The sequence below is a fragment of the Anabrus simplex genome, chromosome 6, assembly GCF_040414725.1.
Source record: "Anabrus simplex isolate iqAnaSimp1 chromosome 6, ASM4041472v1, whole genome shotgun sequence".
NCBI lineage: Eukaryota > Metazoa > Arthropoda > Insecta > Orthoptera > Tettigoniidae > Anabrus > Anabrus simplex.
Window position 1 is genome coordinate 126,965,262 of NC_090270.1, and position 12,982 is coordinate 126,978,243.

Genomic DNA, 12,982 nt, shown 5'->3' on the forward strand with positions numbered 1-12,982 from the left:
CTACCATGGTTCTGCCTTGCCTATGATTAGTACCCACTATATGAGGAACACCATGGGATAGGGAGAGGTCCCTGTGGTTAGTACTCTTATGTGATGAACACCATAGGTTTGCGTTGCCTGTAAATGGCGCCGCAAAGTGAGAAAAGCATAGGTCTGTATTATAGGTCGAATTTCATAAGCTCTGAGTAGTACAATAATGTGTGGAATGCCGCAAGTCTCTGCTCCTTTTGATTAGTACCGCAACAGAACAAATACAATGGTTCTATTTTGCTAGCGATCAGTACCGTTATGAGGGGCCGACAAATTCGATTTAGGACCACCTTTTGACTGCACGCATAATCGATTCTGTGTTATGCTATAGCAGTAGTCCCTTGGTCAGTAATACGATATTGTCACGTCTGTTTATGTGCATGTGAGACATTGCGGGTCGCAACCACTGATTGTTTTAAATTCATGTCCATCCATTCATTCTTCGTTCTCACGTTTTTACATTCTGGTCAGTGGATAATTTTAGACTTTTAATATGTCCTTGCATTTCGTCTCATTTCGTACCATTAGGGGCCGATGACCTAGATGTTAGGCCCCTTTAAACAACAATCATCATCATCATCATCTTCTGAAGCCCTTACATTTAACTGCTTCAATAACATAGTAGAAATTGCTGGTTACACTGGCAGATGGATTCCCATAACAGAAGTCGTTCTTACTAAACAGACTACTAGCTACGGAGCTCGGTAGCTGCAGTCGCTTAAAGTGCGGTCAGTATCCAGTATTCGGGAGATAGTGGGTTCGAGCCGCACTGTCGCCAGCCCTGAAGATGGTTTTCCGTGGTTTCCCATTTTCACACCAGGCAAATGCTTCCTTCCAACTCCTAGCTCTTTCCTATCCCACTGTTGCAATAAGACCTATCTGTGTCGGTGTGACGTAAAGCAACTTGTAAAAAAAAAAAAAAAAGCATGGACTACCGTCGGGCTGAGTGGCTCAGACAGAGTTAAGGCGCTGGCTTTCTATGCACAATTTGGCAGGTTCGATCGTGGCTCAGTCCTGTGGTATTTGAAGGTGCTCAAACACTTCCGCTCCGTCTCGGCAGATCTACCAGCACATAAAAGAACTTCAGCGGGACAAAATTCCAGCATTTAGGCGTCTCCAAAAACCGTAAAAGTAGTTAGTGGGACGTAAAATCCAATAATATTATTATAAATAGACTACCTCATTCAGGAAGTCCATTGTCGTGTTCCTAAGACAGCGGGTTCGATCCAGAGGTGTACAGTATTCTGTATTTGCGGATAGCGATTGGTACAGTGCCGGCGACATTACAAGAATGGCGGCGAATTCGTGTGACGAACGCAAAAAAAAAAAAATAGAGTTCTGATTATGGAGGTCCCGGATTCGATTCCCGGCCAGGTCAGATATTGTTATCTGAATCGAAGTGCTGGTTTGGTAATAGCCTCGGTCTAGATACCCCAAGAATAACGGAAGGGAGGACTCGTCACACTGATCACGCTCACCTCGGAATCTGCAGGCTTTCGGGCTCAGCAGCGGTTGCATGGTAGATTTAGGCTCATCAGGATTGCAATTTCATACGTATTTTTTTACAGCGAAAGAGCCAACGGCGTAGCCATTTTTTAAACAAGGAATTTCGTGATATCTCCGAAGTTAAGCAACACTAGATACGGTCAGGAAAGGCTCTTTTTATACATTCCTAAGATACGCGCCGACATTTTGGATTTTTAGCACTGAAGTTAATAATAATAATAATAATAATAATAATAATAATAATAATAATAATAGTAATAATAAATACGCACAAGTGCAATCGTCGAAGCTATTCACCACCATGGTCTAGGCCAGCTAAGGTGGAGCAATGCTAATTACTAAGCTGTGATAGGGACGAGTTTATAAAAAGCAAGAGTCACGGAAAGTTGCGAGGGAGAATGCGATATAACGACAACAGAAGAACTAATGTACTTTCACTCTTGGTACAGGACAGTTCTTCTTCCATTCACCTTGACCCATCCCCTGCCCGGACAGAGAGAGTCAACAGCAATCGGCGGGGAAAGTCCTCATGCTTGTTTTGTGACAGTAGCCTAAGACGTAAGATTCGCGCGCGTCGCACCCCAGTTCAAGTGATCGGTGCTTACTGCAAGGTGCATCTACTGTCGGACTCCAGAATACCACAACGCACACCGGATGTACGTAAGATACAAGTAGGTAACATTTAGTAGTTTTAGAAAACAACAATATATTAGTACGAAAGGCATTATGATAAGCGCGCAAATACACTGCTATTTTCTTTTAAGCTCTTTAACACTGCAATTCTTACTTTAAGGCATTTCAGTTACTGTGTTGATGGACTATTTTACCACAATTATTTTCAGCACAAGTCCGTCTATAAAACAAGTGGGATCATTCGTGATTTAAATATAGCTTTCTTCATTACCGAGGAGGTTATTTCCAAAGTGATTTATTTAGATGCGGTTTTTATTGATTTCGAGTTGAACCTGGATAAGTCTTCCCAAAGCAGTGAATCATTACGTCACACTATTTTTGTCCGAAGGGGGATAATTCCCTGACAAAATAATATGAGAACATTATTTCGTATGCAATTTACTTTCAAATTGTTTCCTTTTACGAAGTGTCTTGATTTCACCCTCTTGATAGGATGTCTTGTTTCTTGTGTGGGCGTGGTTGCAATGTGCTTCAGATGATTGACATATATATATCTGGTTTAAGTTAATAATTTTATTTTAATAAATATGGTTTTGGTTTTAAAGCTCAGAATTGTTCCCAGTGCACAGATACAAAATATGAAAAACTCAATAGTTTAATATATAATACAGACCACAGATCGTTATTTCCAAAACATTCTAATATTTCGTTGGAGATGAAGTCTCAATTCTGTGACAAACTTTGTGTTCCTGAATATTGCTTTGTTCCAAAATGATATAAATCTATGATCGATGACCTATTTTCTACTCAACTCCTTAACATTGCTTTTAAATCGCTGCAACAAGATATGAACTGCAGTATTTTAGATTTATAGCTAAAACTAGCTGTCTATCTTAATTACGACTTCACTAATAAACCGAAAATCTTTCTACGAAGTTTTTTAATCTTGGAAACACCATTTTGGAATAAACCCTTCAAATGCACAATATTATTTCATGGCGTTGAGTCCGAAGAGTTAGTAGAGAATTTGTGAAATGAATGCTTAAAAATTGTGAATACGTTGAGTTTTATTTTGTATTAGCTGTAGTTCTATTTCTTAAAAGAGCTATATCACATTTAGAAGTGTATTGTACAACTGCCATACAGCCAGCCTAAGTAGGCCCTAGCTCAGGCGGTAGTGCGCTGGCCTTCAGAGCGTAACTTGGCAGGTTCAATCCTAGCTCGGTCCGATGGTATTTGAGAGTGCTGAAATACGTCAGCCTCGTGTCAGTAGATTTATTGGAACGTAAAAGAACTCCCGTGGGACGAAATTTCGGCACCTCGGCGTCTCCGAAAACCGTAAGAGTAGTTAGTGGGACGTAAATACAATAAAATTATTAAGGTACAGCCCCCAGCATTCACCTGGTGTGAAAATAGGAAACCACGGAAAACCATCTTCAAGGCTGCCAACGGTGAGATTCGAATCCACCATCTCCCGAATGCAAGTTCACGGATGCACGACCCTAACAATACGACCAACTCGCTCAGCGAAAAATCATTTAACCCTTACGTGTTACACTATATCCATAAATTGAAGTTATAAAGTGAAGTTATGCTGTTCTATTAAATACGAGTATATTGTTATTTTAAAGAGTTTTGATATTTTTGGATTCTTTTTACACATCTGAGCATTGTATTAGTTGTCACAATTTTGAATAGGTACATCATTTTCAAAATGTCAGTTTTGAGTTTGCATCTCAACTCGAACATACCGTAGTTCAAAATAACCAAAATAATCTTAAGGAAATTAAAAAAAGTTTGGTTTTCCGACTTTTAAATCAATAAGAACTATCTTTAGAATATGTTTGCTTAGTGAAAATTTTAATCAAACTTTAATATAGCAAATGTCCGAATGATATGATAAATGATTTTAATTTGTGTTTTTGATGGTCACACATTTTACATAATTCATTCATAAAATTTCAGATTTCTAGTTTTGAAGCTCATCAGAGCCGTAGTATAGTGCCATGGAGTTTTGTTTGGTATCTCCGTATGTCAGGACACAAATTTATTTCCGTTACCTTTTTTTTTGCTATTTACTTTACGTCGCACCGACACAGATAGGTCTTATTGCGACGATGGGATAGGAAAGGCCTAGGAACTGGAAGAAAGCGGCCGTGGCCTTAATTAAGGTACAGCCCCGGCATTTGCCTGGTGTGAAAATGGGAAACCACGGAAAACCATCTTCAGGGCTGCCGACAGTGGGGCTCGAACCCACTATCTCCCGATTACTGGATACTGGCCGCACTTAAGCGACTGCAGCTATCGAGCTCGGTGCCGTTACGTTTAAGCCAGTTTTTGTTTTACCAAGACATCATATGATCCAATTAATTGATATTTTACTTTCCATTATTCGAAGTAGGGAAACTGATGGGATGAAATTATTCCTATCACAGCAGAATAGAATCCTAGCATTCACAATTCAAATGAGTTGTTTAACGAATTTTTTCAGTATTTTATGAAAATCTACGCCGATTATTGGGTCTGCAAGGTGTAAAATTGAAGACGAAAAAATGTAATACTGAGGTAAAGGTGCCATATCGACAGCCTCTTGAAGGCTGGGTGCGGAATACAGTAAGAGGGAGCAATTTGTGAAAGAATTATTCACGAATAATAGTGAACTACAGAGCTAAAATGGGTCGGGGAAAGTTACGAATACTTTAGATTCAATATATTCCGAATGGTACTGGATCACTACAGTCAACAGTTAAAATGAATACAAGTTGAATTGTATCTAGGTGTTTCTCACAAGCTGATCCGTCGACGTGCCAGAATTTTGTTCCGCAGGGGCTCTTTTACGTTCTGATAAATCTATCAACAGAACGCTAAGGTATTTTAGCACCTTAAAATACCACCGAACTGAGCCGAGATCGAATCCGACAACCTGGGCTCAGAACGCCAGCTATCGACCTACTGAGCCACTCAGTCCCTACTAAAAAGAGAAACGAGTTAAAATCTTTCTCTCTCTCTCTCTCTCTCTCTCTCTCTCTCTCTCTCTATCTCTCTCTCTCTCTCTCCCATCCAAGACGTCACTTCACCTCTTGATGAATAACGGGGCGGTATCACGACCACTTCTTTCCTATCGAGATCCAATAAAAAATACTAATCACGATTTCCTAGATAGACGATTTCTGGCCACTACGTTCCAACATCAATTTGTAGAAGTTTGATTTGAGGCTTACCTTGTCTTACAGCAGAAATGCGCTGTAATTAAAATTAAAATGATATGCGTTTCCTGAAATGGCATTTCATTATTCTGTTAATTTCGTTACACTGTAGGCTACATTTGTAATTAACACTTGTTCCTGTCATCTAATATTTTCTTTCCTTAGGATTGTAACATGACTTTTTTTTAAATCCCCATCAAGTACAGATTTAGCTGAACGTGTAATTCAACCACACGATTATACTTATTTCGTGTTTGCAGCTGAAATGACCACATCTAAGTATTAAGTAATTTTAAACAACGAACCTTAAAGTTTTACATGAAATACTTTAAAATCCACTTGATTTACACTTTTAAAAACTCATGTTTATTGGCCTAAATTTGAACCATGGCAGCCTCGGTTAGAAACCAGTAAGCGATGTCACTCAGATGTCACACCCACAGTTTGTACCTAATTTACTCCGTTCATCAGCAGATCAACCAGAATTACTAGAAGATATTAACCTGGAAAGCACTTTGATATACTGTATTTTCTCTCATGGTAGACCTTAACTAGAGGAACCTCTGTTTGTCAACTATTCAGTACTGCGCACAATTCACGCTAGTAGAACAAAATAATTAAGGATGTCCCAGTAATTCTCAAGACAGGCCTATGTTTATATGATGTAGGGCAGGCTGGGCTTGTGCTGATTGAAACCCTGTTACTTTACCTGTTTTTCTCTCGTGATAATTATATGATTTGTTGTTTTTAATTTTTATTTACCGACCTCTATAGCTGCAGTCGCGTAAGTGCGGCCAGTATCCGGTATTCGGGAAATAATGGGTTCGAACCCCACTGTCGGCAGTCTTGAAGATAGTTTTGCATGATTTCCCATTTTCACACCAGGAAAAGGCTGGGAATGTGCCTTAATTAAGGTCACGGCCACTTCCTTTCCACTCGTAGCCCTTTCCTGTCCCATCGTCGCCATAAGACCTATCTGTGTCGATGTGACGTAAAGCCAATTATACATTTTTTATTTAACTAGTAGAAATAAATACTGTAGTCTATTTGCTACGCTGTGTCCATTGCAACAGGTTCGACAAGTGTGTGACAGTCCTGTAAAATGAAATAAAATAACGTTTCTGTTGCTAAAGATTTGTTCCGGTGGCTAACATATCGAAATTTTCGTTTACACCTAGTGCCAATGCTGTCTGATAATTTTTGAAATAGCAGTAGGCCACTGTATGAATGCGCATAGTTGAGTAATTATCAGGAAGAGAATACCTTAACGACATTGTGTCGTGTTAAGTTTAAGTATGGTTTTACCTCGTCAACTCCACAGCATATAGTAAGATAACAACCTATAAGGTTGAGTAAGTACAAAGAGCACTCGGAAAGTTTTGCAATGTGAGTGAACGCTTTAGACTTTCCTAAAATAATTTCCACCACACACACAACACTTCTCCATACGTCGAAACCAGTGACTGAACCAACTCTGCCACTTTTCTTCGGTTACATTTTCACACTCTTGATCCCATGCTGCCAGAAGCTCCTCGTCAGATGCAAAACGCCGCCCTTTCAGCTTCATATTCACTTCTGGGAAGAGTGCAAAGTCACATGGGGCAAGATCAGGACTGTATGGAGGGTGATCAAGCACAGTCAACCCTGATCTGGCAAGAAAATCCATTGTTACATTAATTAGCACGAAGTGCTGGAGCATTGTCGTGATGCAAGAGCCAAGTGTTGAGCCGTGACATTGGACGGAGCTGCTTGAGAACCTGGATGACTCGAGGCAGACGAGTCTCACTGTACCACCTCGCAGTAACTGTCGTTTGTGTTTCTAGCACAACCCGAGTCAGAATGCCCCGTTTGGTGAAGAATACTGCAATCATCCCTTTCTTCACTGACCTTGACTATCGCACAGTTACAGGAGTACCCTCATCTTCAAACAGCCACACTTTGTTCTGGGATTTTGTTGGGACATCGAAATAATAAAGCCTAGTTTCGTCACCTGTAACGACGCTATTGACGTTACGTGAAGTCCCATTTTCAAACTGTTTTAGCATGTTTGACCACCATTTCACTCGATGTGCCCTTTGTTCCTCTGAAAGTGAATGGGGCACCCGAAAGGAACAAACCTTTCGAACATGGAGATGGTCATATAGGATTGAATGAATAGCTGGTGCAGGGATATGGAGGGTCTCTTCTACCTGCCGATATGTCAACCGCCTCTCTTGCTGCACCATTTTCTTCACAGCTTCAATGTTTTCCTCAGTCACTGATTCAGACGGTCACCCAGAACGAGGATCGTCTTCAATCCCAAAATTTCCCCTCTGGAACTCTTTGTACCAGCGGAAAATTGTTGTCCGATGTGGACAGTCTTTCCCCCAGCACAGGAGTCATTTCCTCCAGGGACTGGTCAACAGTTAATCCCGGAGCAAAATTGTAGCGGATAATTACGCGATATTCACCCTTAGACCACACTGACATCTTAACTTACTTTCAACCCCACTGCTTGGTAACAACTGGTGTGAAGGTCACGCCTTGCTGTCTTCTAGTCCGGTTTTCACCCCTCTTTTAATCCCTCACCATAACAGGGGTGTCCAGCCTACCGTTTTTCCGTATTGCAAAACTTTCCTAGTGCCCTTTGTACACGACGAAATGAGTGCAAGTTCTTCACGACAACTATTTCGTCCTGGAGGCATTTTAATTCACAACCAAGACCGAAATAATAATAATAATAATAATAATAATAATAATAATAATAATAATAATAATAATAATAATAATAATAATAATAATAAGTCAGACTCGTTGGCTGAATGGTCAGCGTACTGGCCTTAGGTTCACAGGGTCCCGGGTTCGATTCCTGGCCGGGTCGGGATTTAAATCGCTTCTGATTAATTCTTCTGGCTCGGGGACTAGGTGTATGTGTCCGTCCCAACAGTCTCCTCATCATATTCAGACAACGTATCACACTGCCAACCACTACAGAAACACGCAACACCGGGCGAGTTGGCCGTGCGCGTGAGCTTGCATCCGGGAGATAGTAGGTTCGAATCCCACTATAGGCAGCCCTGAATATGGTTTTCCGTGGTTTCCCATTTTCACACCAGGCAAATGCTGGGGCTGTACCTTAATTAAGGCCACGGCCGCTTCCTTCCAACTCCTAGGCCTTTCCTATCCCATCGTCGCCATAAGAGCGATCTGTGTCGGTGCGACGTAAAGCCCCTAGCAAGAAGAAACACGCAATAGTGCTTACATTCATCCATACAGGCTTGGCGTCAGGAAGGGCATCCCACCGTAAAAGAGGGCCAAATCCACATGTGCGACACAGTTCGCACCCGCGACCCCACAGACGTGGGAATAAGCGGTAGGAAAATAATAATAATAATAATAATAATAATAATAATAATAATAATAATAATAATAATGCAATTTTGTAGTATTATATATATTTATTAGCCTGTAGATAGCACCACTTTCTTTCGGTTTTGTTGCGCTTTTCTCTGCCGCTGGCAGATGGCCTCCCGAAATCCCCTGGTAGCTACCGTGTTTGTGTGTGGGAGTGTAGCTCTAGACATGATGGGTGGTGTTTAATTTTGGCTGTGGTTAGCGGCAGCTTAGTCCTGCATCAGCGTGTTTTAATTGTTCACATGACAAGGTCTAATACAGTGCACTTAAGTTTTACCGTCATGACTAAGTTACACCTTCATACATACTGTGATACTACCAGCCTCATGGCCTGATAGCAATACAGTCCACTATCGAAATCCTTCAAATTTATTCAAGTTTATTCAACCTTCACTGGTTGCAATCAGTAACTGTGGATTGTAATCTCCATATACTATTAAGGACACACGTTTACTTCATATACATGTACACTCGACCGCACAAAAAGAGGCCGGCAAAGAAATAGTTAATTTTACACATTCTCGAAATGCGATGATATTCGTAAACTGCGGATAGCCGGTGGTCATAGATATGGTACTTCGAATACAATAAGGTCATCCTATTTCAATCAAGAGGATTTTGAAAGAAAGTAATCTTCTGCGACGGCCATTTTTTTGCGCTCCTGAGTGTACAATTTCGCGAGGACACCACATGTTGCATTATTTCACAAAATAGATCCTGCCCGATCCCTTTAATTTTTCTTTCGTAATTTTCTACTGTTTTTCGTGCACGGCTTTATTAGCATTATTAGTGGATTGCTTTTTTAAAAAAGACGTATAAACATCTGCAATATTGGTAAATTATTCGTAATATGTCCGGCCCCATGGCTAAATGGTTAGCGTGCTGGCTTTTGGCCATAGGGGTCCCGGGTTCGATTCCCGGCAGGGTCGGAAATTTTAACCAAAATTGGTTAATTTCGCTGGCACGGGGGCTGGGTGTATGTGTCGTCTTCATCATTATTTCATCCGCATCACGACGCGCAGGTCGCCTATGGACGTCAAATCAAAGGACCTGCATTTGGCGAGCCGAACTTGTCCTCGGACACTCCCGGCACTAAAAGCCATACGCCACTTCATTTTTCATTCATAATATATTAGTATAGTCGTAATTACGATTACATAACATGCTTACTATGCCTTTGCTGGCGAGTCATGTTTACAGTAATAAAAATTTCGTGTGGGTATTTCTAGCCCTTGTAAGGCAGACCCTTCCGATGAGGGTGGGCGGCATCTGCCATGTGTAGGCAGCTGCGTGTTGCTGTGGTGGAGGATCGTGTTAAGTGTGGTGTGTAAGTTGCAGGGATGTTGAGGACAGCACAAACACCCAGCTCCCGAGCCAATGGAATTAACCAATGAAGGTTAAAATCCTCGACCCGGTCGGAAATCGAACCCGGGACCCTCTGGACCAAAAGCCGGCACTCTAATCATTTAGCCATGGAGCCGGACAGTGTTTACAGTGAGCTATGTCTCTTGTTATAGGCTAGATCAAGTTTGTTAGTTTCATTGATCTGTCTCAGCCCCATCCTTGTCTTTGACGATATGAAAACAACTGAGGTATAAACGATGCCGATAATGAGATTCCTTATGCAGCCAGTACTTGTTAAGATTTGTGTGAAAATGCTGCTCACTTTGGTTGGTTGGAGCGTGTATTTCAGTGAGTTTGGCAGACTGATAGGTAAAAACAACCTCTGGTTGGGTGAAGGAAGCAACGGAAACCACGCCACTCCTCATTTCCTTAGTATACCTCTTCAATGAAGCCTCGAAAAGGTATGACACCTGATGATGGAGCCGTTGAGGATTCAACCAGCCTTCGGGCTAAGTACTCAACACATATCCTTACATACATATAAACATATGATTATATAATACATCCTATAATAATTTTCATTCTGCAGTCGCTTAAGTGCGGCCAGTATCCAGTAATCGGGAGATAGTGGGTTCGAGCCCCACTGTCGGCAGCCCTGAAGATGGTTTTCCGTGGTTTCCCATTTTCACACCAGGCAAATGCCGGGGCTGTACCTTAATTAAGGCCACGGCCGCTTCCTTCCAATTCCTAGGCCTTTCCTATCCCATCGTCGCCGTAAGACATATCTGTGTCGGTGCGACGTAAAGCAAATAGCAAAAAAAAAAAAAAAAAAAAAAAAAAAAAAAAAATGTTTACCTCATAGCACTCATTCTTAACTTCATGAAATATAACATAGCACAAGATGCTCACTATAGCGGAAGAGCGTTAGTAACAGTATTCATCCTTGGCGAACACCTTTTTGTGTTTTAGTGTTCATACAGGTTGCCATTATTTCGGACAACAGGTCTGTTCGCTTCATACAGGCTCTTTATCAACCAAACGAGGTTTAGACGCGCCCACTTTCAGCAAGATTTACCCCACAGACTGGAGTTAAACGCTTTTGTGTAGTCTAAATGGCAGATCATTATTAGTACCTGAAACTCCCTGTTTTCCTGTGTTAACAGACATTGAATTACTGTTCTCTAGCGCTCTTTTCTTTGATAAATTGTGAAAACCATCCCTTAATATTTACAGCATGATTTTACTAGAAACAATACTAACTAGGATCGCGTTAATAGAGTGCTGGATGATGACAGGTAATGGAACTAAGAGGTGAAATATTCTGAGGTATTTAGGGCCAGTATGCCATATGAGTGAATATTCCGACAATTTCACGCCAAGCAAAAGTTGGGTCTGTACCCTAATTAAAGCACGTTCACATCCCATTGTTGCCATAAGATCTGTGTGTGTCAGTGCAAAGTGAAACAAACTGCAAGAGTGTTGGTGGTGACAGTGATGGTGATTATTGATTTAAGAGGGAGTACAACTAGGCAACCATCCTCTATATAACATTAACCAGAGAGATAGAAAAAGGAAGGGATCCGACACTTCGAAAAACGAAGGGATCGGCAAAAGAAAGACAAGGACCACGAAGGGGACGAATGCTTGACCTCGAATGCTCTAATACCGTCGGGATCAGAAAAGAAGAGTTGACCAAGGGAGGTCGGATAGGATAGACGAAAGTGAGGAGGCTGACACAAGTAAGTGGAAGAAATGCTAGGACTTAGAAGAGGGTCCCATGGTCGTCAACCCATACTCCCAAGTTAAGAGCTCCTGGGGCCCCTTTTAGTCGCATCTTACGACAGGCAGGGGTTACCGTGGGTGTTATTCTACCGTCCCTACCCACAGCAAGAGAAGATTACGACGGCCATAAGCGTTCGGAGAACGTTGGAGATATATGGTGGAACAGAGTTATATGATGTTTTACAACCGTGGCCGTCAACGATACTTTTTTTTTTTTTTTTTGCTAGTTGCTTTACGTCGCACCGACACAGATAGGTCTTATGGCGACAATGGGACAGGAAAGTGCTAGGAGTGGGAAGGAAACGGCCGTGACCTTAATTAAGGTGCAGCCCCAGCATTTGCCTGGTGTGAAAATGGGAAACTACGGAAAACCATCTTCAGGGCTGCCGATAGTGGGGTTCGAACCTACTATCCCCCGAATACTGGATACTGGCCGTACTTAAGCGACTGCAGTTATCGAGCTCGGTCGTCAACGATACTGAAACCAAGCAAACATTTGACGTTAATTGACCGTAGAAATTCCGAATTAAAAAAAATCTGACTCTAAATTGACCAAAAAAAAAAGAGTGAAAGCCCTTAGAAGTCTTTGTGGCTAGCGTGATGGCGAATTCGAAAACAGCTCTCTCTCTCTCCCATTTCCAGATGGTGTACGGGTATATCATGTCAACCTTGCACACAAAGACAAGTGAGAGAAATTGCCTTCTATTAGCTCCAAGCCCTGCTCTATAATTATGGCTGTCTAGAGGATAAGAACGTTTCATATCAACTTTTCAGAGCTGTTTCCACATTCATGCATTAATGACTGTATGTGGGATTTGTGCCCGACGCAACCATAATAACAGCTACAGCCTCTCACCAGTAAAATTATTAGAAATAGGTTGAGTAGATATTATTATTTTTTGCCAGTGTTTTAATGTCGCACTAACACATCGAAGGTTTTAGGTTAGGCAAATATGGGAATGGGCTAGGTTTGAGAAGACAGTGGCCTTAAGGAACAACCCCAGCATTTGCCTGGTGTGAAAATGGGGCACCACAGAAAACCATCTTCAGGGCTGGCGACGGTGGGATTCAAACCAACTACGTCCCTA

The 12,982-nt window shown here is 41.6% G+C and overlaps 1 protein-coding gene across 12 annotated transcripts in view; it reads right to left on the bottom strand.

Moving 5' to 3' along the window:
* LOC136876182 (coiled-coil domain-containing protein AGAP005037) overlaps window positions 1-12,982 on the bottom strand; it is a 1,087,707-nt gene that overhangs the window by 295,820 nt on the left and 778,905 nt on the right. The window lies entirely within an intron of this gene.